Consider the following 20,526-nt stretch of genomic DNA (forward strand, 5'->3'; position numbering starts at 1 on the left):
TTTTGATCTTATCTTGATATAGGGTGTGAGGGGTTGTTCTAATCTAAGTTTCTTCCATACTAACATCAAATTTTCCCAACAGTTTTTATTGAAGAGAGAGTTTTTAATCCCCAAAGTTGGATTCTTTGGGTTTATCAAACAGCAGTTTATTACAATTATTTCCTGCCATTGCATCTAGTCCATTCCACTGTTCTATCACTATTTCTTAGCCAATACCAGACAGTTTTGATAACTGATGCTTTATATTATAATTTTAGATCTGGTAGAGCTAAACCACCTTCTTTTGTACTTTTTTCATTAAATCCCTGGAAATTCTTGACTTTTTATTTCTCCGTATGAATTTACTTAAAATTGTTTTTTAACTCATTACAGTAATTTTTTGGAATTTTGATTGCTAGAGCATTAAATAAATGGCTTAATTTTTTGCTCAGCCTATCCATGAGCAGTTGACATTTGCCCAGTTATTTAAATCTGATTTTATTTGTGTGAGAAGTGTTTTGTAATTGTTTTCATAAAGTTTCTGAGCCTACCTTGGCCGGTAGACTCCCAGGTAGTTTATATTGTCTGAAGTTATTTTGAAAGGGTTTACTCTTTCTAGCTCTTTCTGCTGTATCTTGCTAGTCATATATAGAAATATTGACGATTTATGAGGGTTTATTTTATATTTTGTGACTTTGCTAAAGTTGCTAATTGTTTCTAGCAGTTTTTTAGATGATTTTTTTGGATTCTCTAGGTATACCATCATGTCATCTGCAAAGAGTGAGAGTTTTGTCTCTTCCTTCCCAATTCTAATTCAATTTCTTTTTCTTCTCTAATTGCTGAAGCTAACATTTCTTTTTTTTTCTTTTTTTCTTTTTTCTTTTAGGTTTTTGCAAGGTAAATGTGGTTAAGTGGGTTGCCCAAGGCCACACAGCTGGGTAATTATTGTCTGAGGCTGAATTTGAACTCAGGACTCCTGACTCCAGGGCCAGTGCTCTATCCACTGCACACCTAGCCGCCCTGAAGCTAACACAATATTGGAATAGTAGTGGTGATAATGGGCATCCTCCTGTCACCCTGATCTTACTGGGAATTCTTCTAGCTTATCCCCATTGCATATAATGCTTGTTGTTGGTTTCAGATAGATACTGCTGATTATTTTAGTGAACAATCCATTTATTCCTATGCTGTCTAGTGTTTTTAGTAGGAATGGGTGCTGTATTTTGTCAAAGGCTTTTTCAGCATCTATTGATGTAATCATATAATTTCTGATAGGTTTGTTGTTGATATAATTAATTATATTAACAGTTTTCCTAATGTTGAACCAACCCTACATTCCAGGGATAAATCCTACTTGGTCATAGTGTATTATCCTAGTGATAACTTGCTGTAATCGTTTTTCTAAAATTTTATTTAAGATTTATGCATCTATATTCATCAAGGAGATAGGTCTATAATTTTCTTCTCTGTTTTGACTCTTCCTGGTTTAGGTATCAACACCATATTGGTGTCATAGAAGGAGTTAGGCAGAGTTCCGTCTTCCCCTATTTTTCCAAAGAGTTTATATAGAATTGGAACCAATTGTTCCTTAAATGCTTGATAGAATTCACTTGTGAATCCATCTGGCTCTGAAGATTTTTTTCTTAGGGAGTTCAATGATGACTTGTTGAATTTCTTTTTTTTTCTGAGATAGGGTTATTTAGGTATCTAATTTCCTCTTCATTTAACCTAGGCAAATTATATTTTTGTAAATATTCATCCATTTCACTTAGATTGTCAAATTTATTGGCATATAGTTGGGCAAAATAATTTCAAATTATTACTTTAATTTCCTCCTCATTGGTGGTGAGTTCACCTTTTTCATTTATAATACTAGCAATTTTATTTTCTTCTTTCTTTTTAAAAATCAAATTAAACAAAGGTTATCAATTTTATTGATTTTTCATAAAAGCTACTCTTGGTTTTATTTTATTAGTTCAATAGTTTTCTTGCTTTTGATTTCATTAATTTCTCCTTTAATTTTTAGAATTTCTAATTTGATATTTAATTGGGGGTTTTTAATTTCTTCTTTGCAGATTCTTATAGTAGTTTTTGAACTGGATGTTTCATAGGCATCTTAAATTCAGAAAGTCCAAAACTCCATTCATTATTTTCCCTTCCTCTCAAATTCTTCCCTTTGCCTAAGTTCCCTTTTACTGTGAACAGTACCATCATCCTCCTAGTCACTCATATTTCCAGCCTAGTTATTTTCCTTAATTTTTTAGCTTTCTCACTTCACTCCCTGTCATCTCTGTCTTCTGGATTCCCCAACATCCTTCAATTCTCAGGTATAATCTCATATTCTACAAGAAGTTTTTGCCAATTCCTTTAATATTTGTGTTTAATATCTGTTAATGGTATCCAGTTATATATCTATATCTATAAACAGTACATGTCAATAAGTATAAATATATGTATATATATGTATATGTGTATATATGCACCCTGTTAGACTAATTTTCTTGACAACAGGGACTTTCTTTTACCTTTCTTTGTGTCCTTAGCTCTTAGGCAATGTGATGCCTGGCCTATTGTAGGCACTTATTTAATGCTTGTTGCTTAATGGCTAACTGACTGGCCAAAGACTTTAATTTCAGTGAATTAAGTGAGAAAATAAAAGTGAAGCAGGATGAGTGTGATGGGTGATTGAGGAAAGGTGAGAAGGTTTGAAATAGTTGAAAATAAAAACTTAACAAAAAATAATCAAAGGTAGCCAAATAACAATCCTGCCAAAATGAAGCCAAGAACTGATGCTGAGAGAGAGATGAGCAGAACAGAAGAACATTGTACACTCTAAGAGCAACAAAGGAGTGATGATCAACTTTAAAACACTTGCTCATACCACCAAGGCAACAATCAGGCATGATTTTGGGATATCTGTGACAGAGAATGCCATCTTTATCCTGAGAAAGATTTGTGGAGTTTGAATAAAGACCAAAGACTATTACCTTTAATTAAAAAAAATGTTATCTTATTATGTTATTCTGCTATATCTCATACTTTATGTTTCGTCCTTAAAGATACGATTTCTCTCTCAACACATTCAACTTAGATCAATGCATACCATGGAAACAATGTAAAGATTAACAAACTGCTTTCTGTGGGGGTGGTGGGGGAGGGAAGCAAGATTAGGGGGGGAAATTGTAAAATTCAAAGTAAATAAAATCTTTCAAAAATAAAATAAAAAATTTAAAAACAACAACAAAAACAAAATGAAGCCAAGAGATTGGGTAAAATGTGAGCATCTTGAGGCATGTTAGTAACAAAGATCTTTTGTATGATTTTCCTCACTGGTGAAAATTAATTACTTAATTCTCTGCTTCTGGGTAAAGGATGGAATTGTTGATAGATGGAGAAAAGAGAAATACTGGTCTTCTGGCTTCCACTTCTTAGGTGTAAGACATGAAATTTCAAACTCTTTTCATATCTTTCAAAGGAGAAAGACTGGGAAAAGTGAACATATAGAGGAGCCAACACATGATCAAGTTCTTGATCATAGTTTATTACCTTAGAAATTTTGGGATATTTCTCCCTGAGTGAGATTTGGAATATTCTCTTGTTGTGGAACTAAATTATCGTGCTGCCAAATAGTAGGAGATTTTCATTCCATTTTCTACATTATCTGGTATATATTTTTATATTTCTATTTTTTCTGATGTCTGTTTGTCATCTACTTGAATAAATGGATTTGCTATAATTTTAGAGGCAATATTTGATGGGAAGAGAACCAAGCCTTGTAAATATAGTTTTGAGGTATTCTTTCTCCATTAAGGTATAGTGAGTGGGAGAGTAGTTTGACCTAAAGAGCATTTCTCCTAGACTAACAATATTTAAGAGAGCAAATAGATATAATTCTAGTCTGGTACTCCTTTCTCTGAAAGGAACAGAGTGGTCAGTGTCTGGTCCCAACCTCCTACTTCCTCTCCTGGCAGAAACCTATCTCCCTTGGAAAAGCATGAGGGGAAGGAGACTATAGATATCTATTCTTGCCTCCCTATGATCCTTATCCAGACAAACCACTGTACATAGTCTATCTAAGGAAAAAATATCATACCCTTACTATTCCTTTAGAAAGTTATTTAAAACCTCTTTTGCAACATCTTTTTCTTGATAACATTTTAGTTTTTTTAACAGCTCTGAATCTACATATACTTTAGATATATAATTTATAGTTTTAAAACAGACTACAACTTTAACAAAATGTGTCATAATTTTTTCTGGTATTGACCAGAAATTTTATAGTAATGTCATTGAAATTTTAGAGCAACGTAATTCATGAAAATTTATTTAAATAATTCAAATTTGGGGCAGCTAGGTGGTGCAGTGGATAGAGTGCTGACCCTGGAGTCAAGAGTACCTGAGTTCAAATTTGGCCTCAGACACTTAATATAATTACCTAGCTGTGTGGCCTTGGGCAAGCCACTTAACCCCATTGCCTTGCAAAAACTAAAAAAAAAAAAAAAAATCAAATTTGATTCAATTTAAAATTATGTTAAATGGTTGAAACTATCCTAAAAATAAAAAAAAACCCAGAGGATAACAATAAGTGGTAGGAAGGACTAAGGGAGGGGGAAGGTATAGTATAGATTATAAACTTCACCAAAAGCTACAGCTAGGCTTAAATTCTGATAGAGCACCAGAAGACATTACTAGCAATCTGTTAAAGTTATACCAATAAAATTAAGGTATTGAAATAGTTTGTTATTAAAAGCTGGATTCAAAGAGAAACTTAATTTGGAAAGTTACATAGTACTACAGCTGGAAAAAATAATCTGAACCATATATGTTCAGTCAGAGAAATCTGTCCCCTTGCAGAAGATTGTGGTTTTAGATGGCATATTTGATCCTTTAGCTACACAATAAAGAGGTGACAAGATGTTATAGTGAAAAAGGAGCTGGATTTGGAGTCAGAAGATATGAGTTCAAATTCCAGTATCTCCAATGACTAACCTGTGTTATCTTGGATAAACATTATCATCTCTTTAGGTCTCAGTTTCCTCAGCTGTAAAATAAGACTTGGTCTAGGTGATCTTTAACAGTGATTTCCAGCTCTAGATTCTATGAAATTTCCACAGATTTTCTCATATGTAAAACTTGTATAGGGTGTGTTTGTAGTTATAGAAAGCAGAAGTAAAAATAGGGTCTAGATTTTCAGAGTTTGGAGTACAGTTAGTCTGTGCTCCTCTTGTATTCACACGCTTCCCCCAGGAACTTAGGGATGCACTTCTCCCTTCTATCCTCCTTATAAAGTCCTTCTCTTCCACAAGCACCATCTTCTGCATGAACTTCCCCTCTCCCAATGCTAATGCCCCCTCTTCAAAACATAATGTGTACCACATAGTAGGTACTTAATGCTTAGTGACAGACTACTTTGATTTAACTACCTTATAGTTAATCCATCTATTATTATGGATTCAGTTTATATTTACTATTTCTCTCTCTCATATTCTCTCTCTCTCACACACACACATACACACATGTGTGTGTATGTGTGTGCATGCGCATGTGCATGCATAGCCTAATTTCCCAACATTCATTGGAGTGTTGACACTGATTGAAATTAGTTATAGCATGCCTTTTTGAGTTAGGAGAGTGAAAAAGAAATTTCCCAGCCACAGTAGTCCTGGATCCTGTTTGCCTTTCTTCCACTAGTCTGTTTGTGGTACCAGTATAGCTGGTTGCAATCCATTTTGGAGATGAAGTGGGCCAGATTCCAGATCAGACATTTATCTATTACTCAAAAAATACCTATAGCTTTGAAGTAGGATTTTGAGGGGCTCAGGAAAAAAGGCCACTTTGGCTGATCAGTATCCTCTCTTGAAGTTCATGTCACTTTATTTTATGCCTCTTGAATGTATTTATCACATATTATTGTGTACTAATAGTTGTCTATGCATAAGTCTTGCACATTTCCAATACTTTCATCACAACTTGTATTACCTAAACTTTGGTATCTTTCCCTATGCATGATCCTCAACAGACAGTGGGTGCTTGTTAAGTGTTTATTGAATTGAGTTGAAATTGTTGAGTAATGAGCCATAAATCAAAGGACACATCTTCAATTTCTTGAACATTTGGCATTTGAGTACCTTAATATCCAATATCTAGTGCTTTCAGTTGCATTCAATTCAATCAACACCCACTATGGGCCTTGTTTCATGTATATGTGTGTGTATTTTTGTGTGTATACTCTTGCACTCAAATATTTAGCATGTCCTAATGGATAGAGTCAGTTTTAGATTAGGAAGACCTGGATTCAAGTCCTGCTGTCTGACTGTATGACTATATAGTATGTCTACATGTCTACTGTATGACTACAGTAAGTCACTTAGTGCCTTGGTGCTGCCATGTTAACTTTTTTTTTTTAGGTTTTTGCAAGGCAATGGGGTTAAGTGGCTTGCCCAAGGCCACACGGCTAGGTAATTATTAAGTGTCTGAGGTCAGATTTGAACCCAGGTACTTCTGACTCCAAGGCTGGTGCTCTATTCACTGCACCACCTAGCTGCCCCTCTTAGTTAATTTTTTAAAATTGCATTGAAAATTGAGTTCAAAATCTTTCAAGACTCAAACTATTCAGGTTAATTGTCATGTGATAGAGAATTCTGGCTTCTCAAAATATGAAACTTTTTCTTGCAGATAAATTCAAATAGTCCTTCCAAATATCACAAAGTAAATTGATAAAAAAAATACTATAAACATTTCTCTATCTTAAAAAAAGTAAATAAAATGTCCAATAGATCAAGGATAAAGCATTTTAGAGAATGTTACACTGATTAGAGTAATGACTTATGAAAACCTTACCTAGGAAAGGAAGCAATACTTTTCTGACAATGAACTTCTGAATTAAAAAGGCATCTGAGGGCATTGGGGTACAGTTGAATGAGTATCAGTTTTGCAATTATAGGATTTGGTTCCAATCCTAGCTCTACCACTTACTACCATAGTTAAGTCATTTCCCCATGGCCTTTGTTTCTTCATCTGTAAAAGGAAAGAGCTGGATTAGATTATGTCTATTTCCTTTCAGCTTTAAAGCTTATTTATTTATTTGTTTGTTTAGTTATTAGGTTTTTGTAAGGCAAATAGGGTTAAGTGGCTTGCCCAAGATCACACAGCTAGGTAATTATTAAGAGTCTGAGGCTGGATTGAACTCAGGTACTCCTGACTTCAGGGCCAGTGCTCTATCCACTGTGCCACCTAGCTGCCCCCCTCAGCTTTAAAGTTTATTAATGTATGTTCCTTGAGTATAGGAACTGATTTCCTATTTTTTTTCTGACTTGATAGACAGTACCTAGCATATAATTGGCATTTAATAAATGTTTGTTGAGTTGAATTAAATATGAATTTGAATGGAGGAGAAGAATCCTAATGTTGGCAAAATCCTTACAGTCTGAGATGAGAGATGACATACTACATTACTTCATAACTAACATGCTGCATTAGACTGTCTCTAAATCATCAAATGTATTATAGGTAATTAGGTTTTGTTTGTTTCTGGACCACTGAAATTAGGGTCAAAGGCACTCATCTCTTAGCACCAAAGTGCTGCTGACTGTATTTCATAAGCCTTATCCAAGACACTTCAAAAAAGATGAGTTAAAATAAAGATAACTCTTAGAAACTCTGTTTCTCCTTTGATAATCATTTCTTTTTTATTTTATCCCCAATGGTTCTATTCTGCCTTGAGCTTCCTGGGAAGCTCTCATTTGAATTTAATTTAGTGCAAGGGATGCGTATAACATTGCCTCTCGTTTAAATTACGTGAAATAGGATAGTCAGCTCATTGAAGCCAACCCAAGCCACACATATTTAAGACTCCAAAGCCGAACCTGTCTAGTGCATCTTGCTCTTTTGGAGGTCTCCAAACAGGAGCACTTTCATGAAACTTGTCTGTGTACAACAGACTGGGTGTGGTCTAGCATGGCCTGAGCCTTCACTCTAAATTTCCTGGCTTTTCTTCCTCCCTTGGATCAAACTGAAATGTTAAAGTGATTTTCCTCAGGATCTGAGCATCTGGCTGTCTCTTTCTGGTTTCTCTTTCTTATGGTTAATGAAGAGAGGAAAATGAATTCAGGGCAGAAGCAAACCCCAGCTTCATACAAAGGATGTGCCCCAGCTAAGTCACAATGGTAGAGAGGTACCTGCATATAATTGACTTCTGTTTTTAATAATATATATTCCCAAGATTTGGGAAGGCCAAAAGAATAAAACTACCTAAAGTAACAAGCAAAAATCTGCCATCTGTTAAACAGAGATTATGCTCTACCTTCAGTTATATCTCTTCATTTATAGCAATTTTCCTAAGTTCAGTATTTTGTGTAATTCCAGCATTATCTCAAGTACAGAACAAAAGTAACACAATGTGCCAAAGTTGCCTTTTTTCTAAGTGCTATCAGTGAGCTTTAAAAAATGCCCTTTGTTATGGAGGTAATTGATCAATGCCATTTGCTTATAATTCTATTGATCAAACTCATGAATTATTTTAAGAACCATCTTTTTTGGTTGTATTTCTACTTTATCAAGATTGATAAAACTGACTTATGAATAATAATTCATTTGCTGTTTGTGGGATTTTTAATTTGGAAACATAGATTAACTTTTATGTGTATGTACGTGATCACTAAAATTGCTAATGTTCACAACTTTCAGGATTCTAGTTTCTTTGAGATGACAACCACACCCCAGTATTTTTTCATAGAAAAAAATTGTGGACTGATTTTTCTCGTCATTCAAACAAGTCATCTTCCCTGTGACCTAGCTTTGTGTACTTCTGGTTTCTCTGTGGTTTTGGCTCTTGGTTTCCCAATTCCAGTTTTCTCCATTTGTCTTTTTCAGTTTGGTTTGCTCCTCTCAGTACCCCACCCCAGTCAATTTATCTTGTATTTGGAATCTGCTAAACTTCTCCATTAGAGTTAACCTTTGTAGTTTTTTTCTTCCTGGCTCTTTGCTTGTTCTTTTTGATCTCCTGATGATATTGATGAAGTGGTACTTTGAATCAGGTTCACTGTTGGAAGGAACTTTAGAAAACATACAGCTACCAGGACAAGAATGCCCTTTACAACAGCTCAAAAAAAGTTATTGAGAGAAGGGAAAAGGGAAAGAAATTTAGTAGCTCTATATTATACCTTTTATTATTTTTTATCACACCTATGGCACCCCAAATCTTCTCATAGTCAATATTCTTCAGATCTTGTAGACATTGACCAATGAGCACCTAGAAGTTGATTCCTCCTTATTAAAGATACAGTTTTGTTCAAAAGACAAATATATTTAATGACAATTAAAAGGTATGGCTTACAAGGGAAGTTCTTACTTCAATAATAAGAATAAAATTGTATAAGTTTTAAAATAAAACATTTATTACATATAATTTAATATGATAAATATAATAAGTTGATATAAATGTTAGGATCAATTAAGGGAAAATTACTGTTTTCACACGTACAAATTTATTTAAAATGACCTATACTATGAATAGATTTATTAACAATAATCATAAAAGCATAAGGTATACAATTATTTCTAAACAGAAGATGGAAGTGGGCTACTTTTTCTGAGTATGATTGTTTTGCCTTTAACATGAGGTCACATAGATTTTTTAACTTACATCAATGAAAGAGGAAAAAGAAGAGAAATTATTATTGTTTCTCTGTCTTCCAGAGGAAGCAATGCTTTAGCAAACATTGGCCATTCAAGAGTTGACTCAAAATGCTATATACTGTCACTATTCTTTTTTTTTTTTTTAATTTAAGGTGGGCAGCTAGGTGGTATAGTGGATAAAGCACTGGCCCTGGAGTCAGGAGTACTTGGGTTCCAATCCGGTCTCAGACACTTAATAATTACCTAGCTGTGTGGCCTTGGGTAAGCCACTTAACCCCATTGCCTTGCAAAAACCTAAAAAAAAAAATTAAGGCAATGGGGTCAAATGTCTTGCCCAAGGTCACACAGCTAGGCAACTATTAAGTGTCTGAGACTGGATCCAGACTCAAGTACTCCTGACTCCAGAGCCGGTGCTCTATCCACTGCACTAGAGCAATAAGAGTAGAGCCAAAAAGCATTTGTAGTTCATCTTAGATGCCAATGCCATTCTTGCAGCTATATTATTAAAGCCTCTCTCTCTCCTGATGACTTTCAGCTTCAGCTCCACATAATTCAGGTAGTTACATTTAGAGTATGCCATTACTACAAGCAGTGGAGACACTATAGGTTCAGTTCTAGACCATTATAATAAAGTTAGACACATAAATTTATTGGTATACCAGTGCAAATAAAAGTTATGTTTACATTATGCTCTAATCTATTATATAGTATATAAGAGTATTATTTTTGTTAAAAATATTGTATAATAATATTATGTTGTGTTTTTTAAAAAAACTCCAATGTATATACTTCAATTTAAAAATACCTTATTGATAAAAAAATGCTAACCATTATTTGTATCTTCAGCAAGTTGTAATTTTTTTGCTAATTGAGGGACTTGCCTCAATGTTGATGGCTGCTAACTAACTGATCAATAGTGTTGGTTGCTGAGGGCTAGGATGGCTGTGGCAATATCTTAAAATAAGACAACAGTAAAGTTTGTTGCATCAATTAATGTTTTTACCTAATATTAAATTTATTGTCTTATAAGATCATTGTTCATGACACTCCATAACTATTACAATAGTAACATAAAAGATCACTGATTACAAATAACCATTACAAATAAAATAGTAATGTAAAAAAACTATTGTATGAATTACCAAAATGTGACACAGAGACATGTGAGAACATGTTGAAAAAATTATGTCAATAGATCTCCACACAGGCCCACCACAAATCTTTAATTTGTAAAACACTAAATATCTATGAAGTACAGTAAAATGAATCACAATAAGATGAGGTATGCCTATAAAGTTATTTTTTTTCTATGTCTTCTATCCAACATCTTAAATATCACCCACCTCCTTAAAGTCTTCCAGTGACTTTTCATTATAGGATTAGTCAGGAGAAAAATCCTCATCGTTGCTGAATATTTTTTTTTAAAAAAACTTTTATCAAGTATTTAATGTGTGCAAAGCATTGTCATAAACACACTGGGGATACAAAAATAAAACTCAAATAGTCTTCTCAAGGAACTTATATTCTAATGGGAGAATTAATGCTTAAAGGGGAAGGATCTCTGGGAGGACATTGTTTTAGTTTAGAAAAAAACAGTGATGTTGAGTAGAACCCAAAGGACAAGATTGACACATCCCTTTCCAGTAGGAATGACAGTATCATTGATTCTGGTTTCAGACCTGGAAAACAAGAAGTAAGGGAGTGATTGGGAAGAAGGACGAAAGATGTTTGGGGAGTAAAACGAAGCCTGACTGCAGCTGGCCTAACTACAGTAATCCAAATGAGGCATACTCTCTACTTTCCTTGGTTTCCTTGGCCGATAATAATCATCTCTATTCTCCTAACACAGATTAAGTGCTGCCTCCCCTATGCAGACTCCAGGTCATATTGATCTTTCCCTTCCTTGAATCCTTTTTTAGTCTAAACCACACTAGTTAGCTTTTAATTATTTATGGTTTTCTATTTGTGTAAGTCCTAAAGCTCTGAATAAATGTGAGCTATTATTAATATAATTCTTAATAAGATTATAAGTTCCATGAAGTCTGAGACCTTAAACTTCATTCCTCTTTTGCATTCTCTCCATGATTGACACATAGCAAGTATTTGGTAGATACTCATTGCTTTCTACTTGAGTCAGTGTAGAGTAAGGAAAAAATGATGAAACTGGAATTAAAATCCTGCCTCTGCTACTTACTGGATATTTGACCATGGTCAAGTCAATTAACTTTTTGGATCTTAGCCTCCTCATCTATAATAGGAGAGCAAGGACTAGGTGATTTTGAAGGTTCCTTCCAGCTATAAATATGCTCTTCTACTATTTTACTTAGATTTTCCCAAAAGTATTTTTAATATTTTTATTTTAAACTATTTGGGGATATTTTAAAAAGTACATTGGAATGGTATTTCCAGAGCATTCCTCACAGCAAAAGAGCAATTTATAAGGAGAGATTTTATGCCAAATCATCAATATAGTCAATATACATTTCTTTAGCATCTATTATGAGGTACTGAACTAAATGCTGAGGTTATATAGTCTCTACTTTCAAACAGTTCACTGACTAATTGGACACTAATCAGAGAGAATGAATGAAAAGAATTATGTGCAAGAAAGCTACATATAGGATCAATCAGATCTAGTACTGCTAACTGAAAATGGCTAAGAAGGATTGCTTTGAATTTACTAGGCAGGTCATTTGCCTAGTAAATGCAACATATGATTATGAAATTCTGCTTTTCATTTAATACCTGTGTGACCTTGGGCAAGTCACATCATCTCTGAGGTTTAAGCCATTTGACTCCGAGGGTCTCAGTTTCCTTCTCTGTAAAATGAGGTGATTGACCTAGATGGGACTTCTAGATGGACCCTTCTTTCTCTAAATTTATCATCACAAGAATTATTTCAAGAGTCAAACAGAAGTAATTTTTAAATTTTCTGTTGGCTAAGGATTATCTGTGTCACTGCTCCTGTCAATTTTGTGGATAACCAGGATTTGACTGCACTTTACTTCTGTTCCTTTTAACTGAATGAACATAGAAATTCTGGGCTTGAAGCATCAGTCCAGAGCCAAAGAAATAGAAATGGCATTCTCCAAATCAATTCTCTTAACCTGAGTTGTGCTGAATCAGCAGGAAGATGGGCACTCTTGGTGGAGCCACGTGTCTTTTCAACAATGCCAACCCTTCAGAAATGCTGGGTAATTTTCTTATATCAGACCCAAGCCAAATTGGAAATCTTTTCCTTCTTGGATGTGCCTGGTTTAAAAGGATTGCTTTCTTCCCACTGTTCCAATTCCTGGGAAGACCCACTGCTAGAGTCATTCTTTCACATGGCACCAGCTGTTGGGTCATCTGCCTGCCAAGTCAAAGCAGCACTCATTTTCATAGCATCTTTGATTTCAGAACTGAAATCCCATAGTATTCATTTTCTAAATATGTCAAGAAGTATCCCAAATGCATTCAACATCTTCAATTATTTTTCTTTCATTATGATAAAGATTTAGGTTAAGGAAAAATGATTATTTGTGGGTTCATAAGGGATACTTATTTTTTGTTATGGCTTTTATCAAACTTTTGAAATGTCTATATATATAGATATATATAACTATATATCTATATATAGATATCTATATACATCTCTCTCTCTATATACACATATATGTAAATTGAAAGTGGGACATCCTAGTAGACTGGGTAGAGATCTGATTCGGGAGTCAGGAAAATCTGATCTTTAATGTAGACAGGGAGAGGGAGTTTTCTCATTTACAATTCCCTATAACAATGACTTATAAAGAGCAAATGAGGAAATTGTGGAGAACCAGATTCAGATTCAGTTTAAAAGATGTCTGCTTTATAATGGCTGTGTGACTCAGGGCAAATAATTTAATTTCTAAACTCATGAGAAGGTTATAAATTACAGAGTCCAGTATTGCTCTACATTGAAAGAGAGAATTTTCTCACCTAGAATTCATCATATCAATGCAATCACAAGTCTGGATGAAAAACAACAACAGAATAGATGATTATTTTGACTTGTCAATAGTGTTTTCTAGTATTCTGAATCTATTAGCACAAGGTAAGAAACCTCTTCCCAGATCTTCCTGCTGTCTTTAATCTCAAGTTACCAATTGACATTGTCTATTCCATCTTGTTACTGAAAAGATAAGACTTTACTAATTTGTTAAACTAATTTTCCTATAGGGACCTGCTTTCTACCTCACTGGAGGGAAAACCTATGCTAAGGTCAGAAATATTTTAAATTGAGGAGCACCAAAATTGTGTTCATTTGAGAGTTTTCAATATTTGATTCACTCAATTCCTTTCTTCTAGAACTAGATCTATGAATTAAGAGATTTACCAGAATCTGCCTTTATCAAATTCTCTTAGAATGATATGACAAACATAATCTATGAAGATACACAAGGAAGTAGAAGTCATCTACTTAGATACTGTGGGCTTACATAGTTTTCTTACATCTGAATGGGGGTTATAGTGAAATTTCATCTCATGAAAATATTACTTGCAAATTTTCCCCTTCCCACTCCACTTTGATCTGTTTTCCCTTTCTCCCCCTTTTTTAAAGTAACTACATCTATACATTTTCCACTTTAAAAATTTTCTGTTCTGTCATTTTCTGATCTTCCTTCTTCCAGTTATCTGAAGAAATATCTTTGAAACACTCTAGAATATTCTTTGCAAAATCTACTTTGTCTCCTCCTGGGTCTAGTGCTTGAATACCTCAAATTTTTTATGTCCCATGAAGGCAATGATCATTGTTTTTTTTTTCCTTTTTATCTTTGTATCCCCATTGCCTTGAACAATGCTTGGCACATGGTAGATGTTTTTTTATTAACTGTTTGTTGAGTTTGGTTTAATTGAAAGTCATTTCACTTCTCTTGACTTCCATATTTTTAACAACTTGTGTATGTTTGTGTGTATTTGTGTAACAAATATTTAGTATTTCAGCTATGAATTAAATCTGCAAACTGACCTGGATACCTTCCTATTAAATATAAAAATTTCTATGGGAAAATAATCCTGAAGTCCAAATTCATTATCACTTTCCTTCCTACCTTCTACTTCCATCCTCTTAAAAAAATGGTGATTATCTACACAATAAATTTCTGAGATAAATTTATACAAAGCATACTATATACAATCAAAGCACTGGAATAATAAATAACAAAAGTTTGCAAAGGTTTTTATTTAAAGAAATACTTATTATCTTCTCTCCTGTAATTCTCACAATGATTCTATAAAATCATTCATTTTATAAATGAGATAATAGAGGTTGTAAGGAAGTAGGGTGACTTTTAACTGTATTCATGAAGTTAGTTCAAAAGATAGGATTTAATCTTGGACCTTTCTAATTCCAAATCCAGAACAATTCTCATGCCTATATGGGAAAAATGTTAACTGATATTAGAATTCCAGACTAAGAGCTGAAATGGACCTTAGAGGTCAGATGACTCAAAATCTTCATTTTTATAGATCAGAACCAGCAGTAGAATAGATAAGGATTTGAAGCCTTTCTTCTGACTCCAATCTCAATGCTCAAGGGAACAAATTCCTTCTTTGTCTCTCTTCTACTTAAATAAAAATGTAATAAGGTACCAGTCAAAAAGCTGTCAGGGACTTATTTCAAAACAAATAACTTACTCTTTAAAAAGTTCCCCAAAGTATGTCATAGTCAGCTTAGCAGCCTTCATTTTCTCTAACGCTATAGCTGAAAAATGATAACTGATGCTCATTTTGCAAACACTGGAGAGAGTGGCTCCCAAGTCCTCCACATATTTATTCAGCACCACATAAAATACTATGAGAGAAAATGAGAGAAATGAGAAATGAGAAAATGAGATAAATCTTGCACTCAAGATTTCAATCCAGTTTTAGGGATGTGTGATTTACTTAAAGACATGGAGACTACTAAGTGTCTCAGTGAATAGAGCAGTGGAACTGTAATTAGGAAGACATGAGTTCAAATCTGAAATCAGATCTTTCTAGCTATGTAACCTTGAATAACTCACTTAACTTCTGCCTGCTTGCTATAAATTAGTGATAATAAAACCCCTAGTAGTGATAATAATAGCACTTTCCCCCAGGGTTATTGTGAGAATCAAATTTACAAAGTAATTAGTGTAGTTCCTGACAGATAGTAGATGTTTAGTAAACTTATTTTCTTCCTTTTTTTTTGTTTGATTGTGTCAGTCATGTCTGACTCTTCATGACTCCATCTGGGTTTTTCTTGGCAAACATAGTAGAGTGGTTTACCATTTCCTTCTCTAGTTCATTTTATAAATGGGAAAACTGAGGCAAAGAGGATTAATTGACTTATCTGTGATCACACAGCTAGTACATCTCTGAGATCATATTTGAACTCAGGAAGATTAGTCTTCCTAATCCCCTACCTTGTTCTCTGTTTATTGTGCCACCTAACTGCCTCCTTTTTTTTTCTAAAAGACACACTTAAAAAAGGGAGAATAATAAGGTACCAAACTATCTTATATGCCCATACAGAAGGGAAAAAAGAATCTAAAGTAGGGAAATAATTGTGAATTGAAGTAATTCAAGAAAAGTCAATAGAGTACTTGGGACTTTAACAGGGCCCAGAAAGAAAAGTAGAATTTGTGTTGAAACAGAGAGCATAAATGTGGGCAAGTGATAGATAGCATTAGCAAAAATGGGGAAATAGCATGTAAGAGTTGTTGTTAAATATCTTTTTTCCTAATTCTTAGAAAATTTATATAGAAAGATAGCAAGATTTTTCACTGGCCAAAATATGTTGTTTTGTATTTGCATAAAAAAGGCAGGAATGTGGGCCATGTAGATGAAGAATAATGACATTGATTTTGTTGTTCCCCTGTTGTTCTGAATCAAATTATTATTTTCTTCCACGATAGAAGTGATCTAGAAAATTTCTAACCCTGTCAGACCACTATCTTGGACAAATGACTATGATCTCAATCTTAAACAGTGTAATAGTTCTTAAAAGGAAAGACATTTAAACTGGGGGATTTATATTTAGCTTTTATTATATGAGTATGGTAAATGATAGACTCTGATGAGAACTAGAGTGATTGTGAAGATGCTTCTTAGTAACTACATCCTGGAAAACTGAAATTAAGATGGTTCTCTTGTTGGCTACAAAGAAATAAACTCTGGAATTTATAGCAGAAAACAAGCACTTTCTAGAGTAGTTGATTATGCCAGTGGAGAACTGAAAGGGATTAAGGGATACTTAGTGAGGAACAACAGAGAATATCAATACTAATATACAGAACTAATATAGATCAAGACCCAGCATATTGAGAGAGTGGTGTTTTTTGGTAGTATTTGGGATCAAATCTAGTCTTCATAATTACATAACAGAGTACTGAGCCACAAGTTATCCTGGTAATAGGTGCATTAGATATTTTAAAATTTTCTATAATTAGAATATTAAATTATTCATATTTCTTCCCCAACCAAAAATCAAATTTTTCTGTCAAACTGTGGAATTTTAGAGCTAGAAAAGACATGAGATTATCATGTCCAGCAATAATTTTAGAGGTAAGGAAATTGAGATTCACAAAAATTATTGTCTTGTTTAAAGTTACATAGTTATAGGGAGAAATGTTGAAAGAACCTAGATCTTCTGGATCAAAATCTAGTAATCTTTCTTTCTTTCTTTCTTTCTTTCTTTCTTTCTTTCTTTCTTTCTTTCTTTCTTTCTTTCTTTCTTTTAAGGTTTTTGCAAGGCAAATGGGGTTAAGTGACTTGCCCAAGGCCACACAGCTAGGTAATTATTAAGTGTCTGAGACCAGATTTGAACCCAGGTACTCCTGACTCCAGGGCTGGTGCTTTATCCACTAGGCCACCTAGCTGCCCCCGTAATCTTTCCATTGTATCACACTTAAAATAAAAAATGAAAAATGTGCTCCACCTTCTATTCCCAGGAAATCAAGTCAATAAGTATTTATCAATCATCTACTACGTGGTACAGTCAAAAAATAGTTCTTGCTTTCAAGGAGCTCACAATATAATCAAAGAGTCAACATGTAAGCAATTATTGTAAGCAAGTCATAGAAAGGATAAATTAGGGGTTATTTCAGTGAAAAGGCTCTACAAATAAAGAGAACTTGAAAAAACTTGTTAAAATGGTACTTTAGGTGAAACTTGAAGGAAAGTAGAAAAGGGAGGAGAGAATTTAAGCTATAAGGTGAGGTAGGGGTCAGGGAAGGGGTAAGAGAGGATAAGGAGATTGGAAGTTGATAAAAAGAAAGGTAAGAAGGCAGCATGTTATGAGGGGTTTTAAAAACCAAACAATTTTATATTTGATCCTGGAGGCAATAGGACATTGACTGAAAAGTGAGGACACTAGTTAGACTTTGTGCTTTAGGAAGATCAATTCGACAACTGAGAATGAAGATTGACTTGTAGTAGGAAAACCGACCAGTATAGACTGTAGGAATAAGTTGAGCATGAGGCAATGAGGGCCTGTATCATAGTGGTAATAGTATGAGAGGAGAGAAGGGGACAAATACAAAAGAAAAGAGGGATACACAGATTTAGAGAATCCACCCCAAATGTTCACATGGCCTATTTGTGCCCAGCCAAACTCCCATTGGTCTAATCAGCCACACAATAGGATATATTGCTACTTGACTCTAACATAATAGTATCATTTTGGTCCTCTTTGAGAATGAAGGGTAATAACCAACTAATCAATAGTGTCAAAGGAGAAAAGGGAGCATATACAAGAGATGTTATAAAAGTATATATAGCAGGACTTGGCTATTGATTGCATATAAATAAGCACTTGCCAGGACCAACCCTATTTAACTTTTGAGAACAGATGATACTGGGTTTAGAAAGGAAGAGAAACATAAATTAAGTTTCTCTTTGGGCTTGCTGCCTTATTCTCATTAAGCCTAAAACATTTTGGCCAATGCTTCCATTCTGAATTACTTGCAAGCTCCTTCTTAAGAGTATTAAAGGAACAGCTCCTATTAATGTGGAAATTTGTTCTCTAAAACTACAGTGGGCAAGAGAAGCTAGTTCCTTGCAATTCTGGACCTGGGAGTAAGAAAGTTAAAAATAATAATAATTATATAGTCCTGAAGAAATCAAGAAGAGTGGAATCTTAGGGACAGAATGGAGGGGGCGGAGAATCTAAAACCAAAGATTTTTCTTATATTTGTGGGAAATATGATTTTAAAATGCAGTTGATCTTGCCTGGGCATTCTGCAATCCTTTTTTCCCCTCTGAGAAATGAGAAGTTGGTCCTTTGGGAAAGGTGTGGGTCAGAGGAAAGTGTGATGGGAAGGCTTTAAATTTCAATGAACCAAAGAATCTTGGGACTCGATTGAATTTTCAGAGAGGAAAAATAAGATTATAGAGCTAGAAGGGACCTTGTGGGGGTGGGGCTTTCTCTTCCAATCCCTCTTATTTTACAGCTAAGGACATCAAGATGCAGAGAGATCAAATGATTCATACTTGATAAATAATTGTTGATGTGTTTGAATTTTCTTGGAATACAGGTAAGGTACAATTTTTATTTTTTGCCTTGGATAAGTGTAATAGTAGTGGTAGAGCTGGGCTTCAAATTCACAGCCTTCATTTAACTCTAGATGTAATGTACATATTCCTCATTTTTCTTGGAAAGGTTTTTTTTAATAGTTGAATTCTTTATTAACACATATACATTTATTTGTCTTCTGGCTTGTTGAAGCAGTAGGTTAGACAACACTTGCCACAATAATGCCTGTCAAAATGGCTAGCCATAAAGACTCCAGCACCACATTCATCAGAAGGGCATTCCCGTCGAAGGCGGCTAATCTTGCCATTCTCATCAACCTTATAGTACTTCAGAACAGCAAGTTTAACCTTCTTTCTCTTATGTTTGTTCTTTTTGGGAGTGGTGTAAGACTTCTTCTTTCTCTTCTTGGCACCACCCCGAAGCCACAGAACAAGATGAAGGGTAGACTCCTTCTGAATGTTGTAGTCAGACAAAGTCCGTCCATCTTCGAATTGTTTGCCAGCAAAAATCAATCTTGATCAGGGGGAAATAGCTTCCTTATCTTGTATCTTGGCCTTGACATTTTCAATGGTATCAGACGGTTCGACCTCGAGGGTGATGGTCTTCCCCGTCAGGGTCTTCACGAAAATCTGCATCGCGCCGCTGGGTCCACCTGCCGAGAGAGCCGAGGTACAGGGCCAGTGAGGGGCGGCGGGGGGCCGTGGTGGGGTTCCGCGCGGAGCGCCGGGCGCACACACACTCCGGAAAGCTTTTTTAAAATGGAATATTTCTTCATTTTTTTAGATTGATATGAATGTATTCTTTCCCTGCAAATGATTTGTTGAGCGAAGGAATAGGTCATTTCTTGGGATCTGTCTCAGCCCTAAAATATAACTTAACTAAATTCAATAAACATATATTAAAAACCTAGATCATTTCAGGGAAATAGACTTTAAATATTTAGAAAGAGGAAGTCTAACCTTCCTCTGTAATAGGACAGGAATAATTATAATTCACATGAATACTTTCACTTTTAGGTTTGCCGGTTACTTTGTTCACAAAAATGGCATGATGTGAATAGGACAAAATTTCTCTTTTGCAGATGAGGAAATTGAGGCAGAGAGTGTTGAAATGACTTACTCAGGGTTATACATTTAAGTATCAGAACTAAAATATAATTTTCCTGATTTAAAGGAAATGTCAAACTACCTTTTGAAGGATATTTCATAGATGTTACAATAATTTTAGGTCCTTTTAGCAAATTTTTCCAAAATGGTCCCTATCCTCTTTTAGATGTAAAGCAAGAGGGCCTCTATACATATTTGGCAATATTTATCCTCCTAGAAGAAAAAGTAAATAGCTTTCTAGGGCTTTTTCCCCTTATTTTGCCTAACTGGGATTTTGCAAAATTTGTTTTT

General features: G+C 34.5%; 1 pseudogene; it reads right to left on the reverse strand.

Annotated features, from left to right (window-relative positions):
- Positions 1-19,262: 19,262 nt before the first annotated feature.
- On the reverse strand, positions 19,263-19,797 carry LOC141498158 (ubiquitin-ribosomal protein eS31 fusion protein-like; annotated as a pseudogene).
- Positions 19,798-20,526: the final 729 nt, after the last annotated feature.

The sequence above is a fragment of the Macrotis lagotis genome, chromosome X (assembly GCF_037893015.1).
Source record: "Macrotis lagotis isolate mMagLag1 chromosome X, bilby.v1.9.chrom.fasta, whole genome shotgun sequence".
Lineage (NCBI taxonomy): Eukaryota > Metazoa > Chordata > Mammalia > Peramelemorphia > Peramelidae > Macrotis > Macrotis lagotis.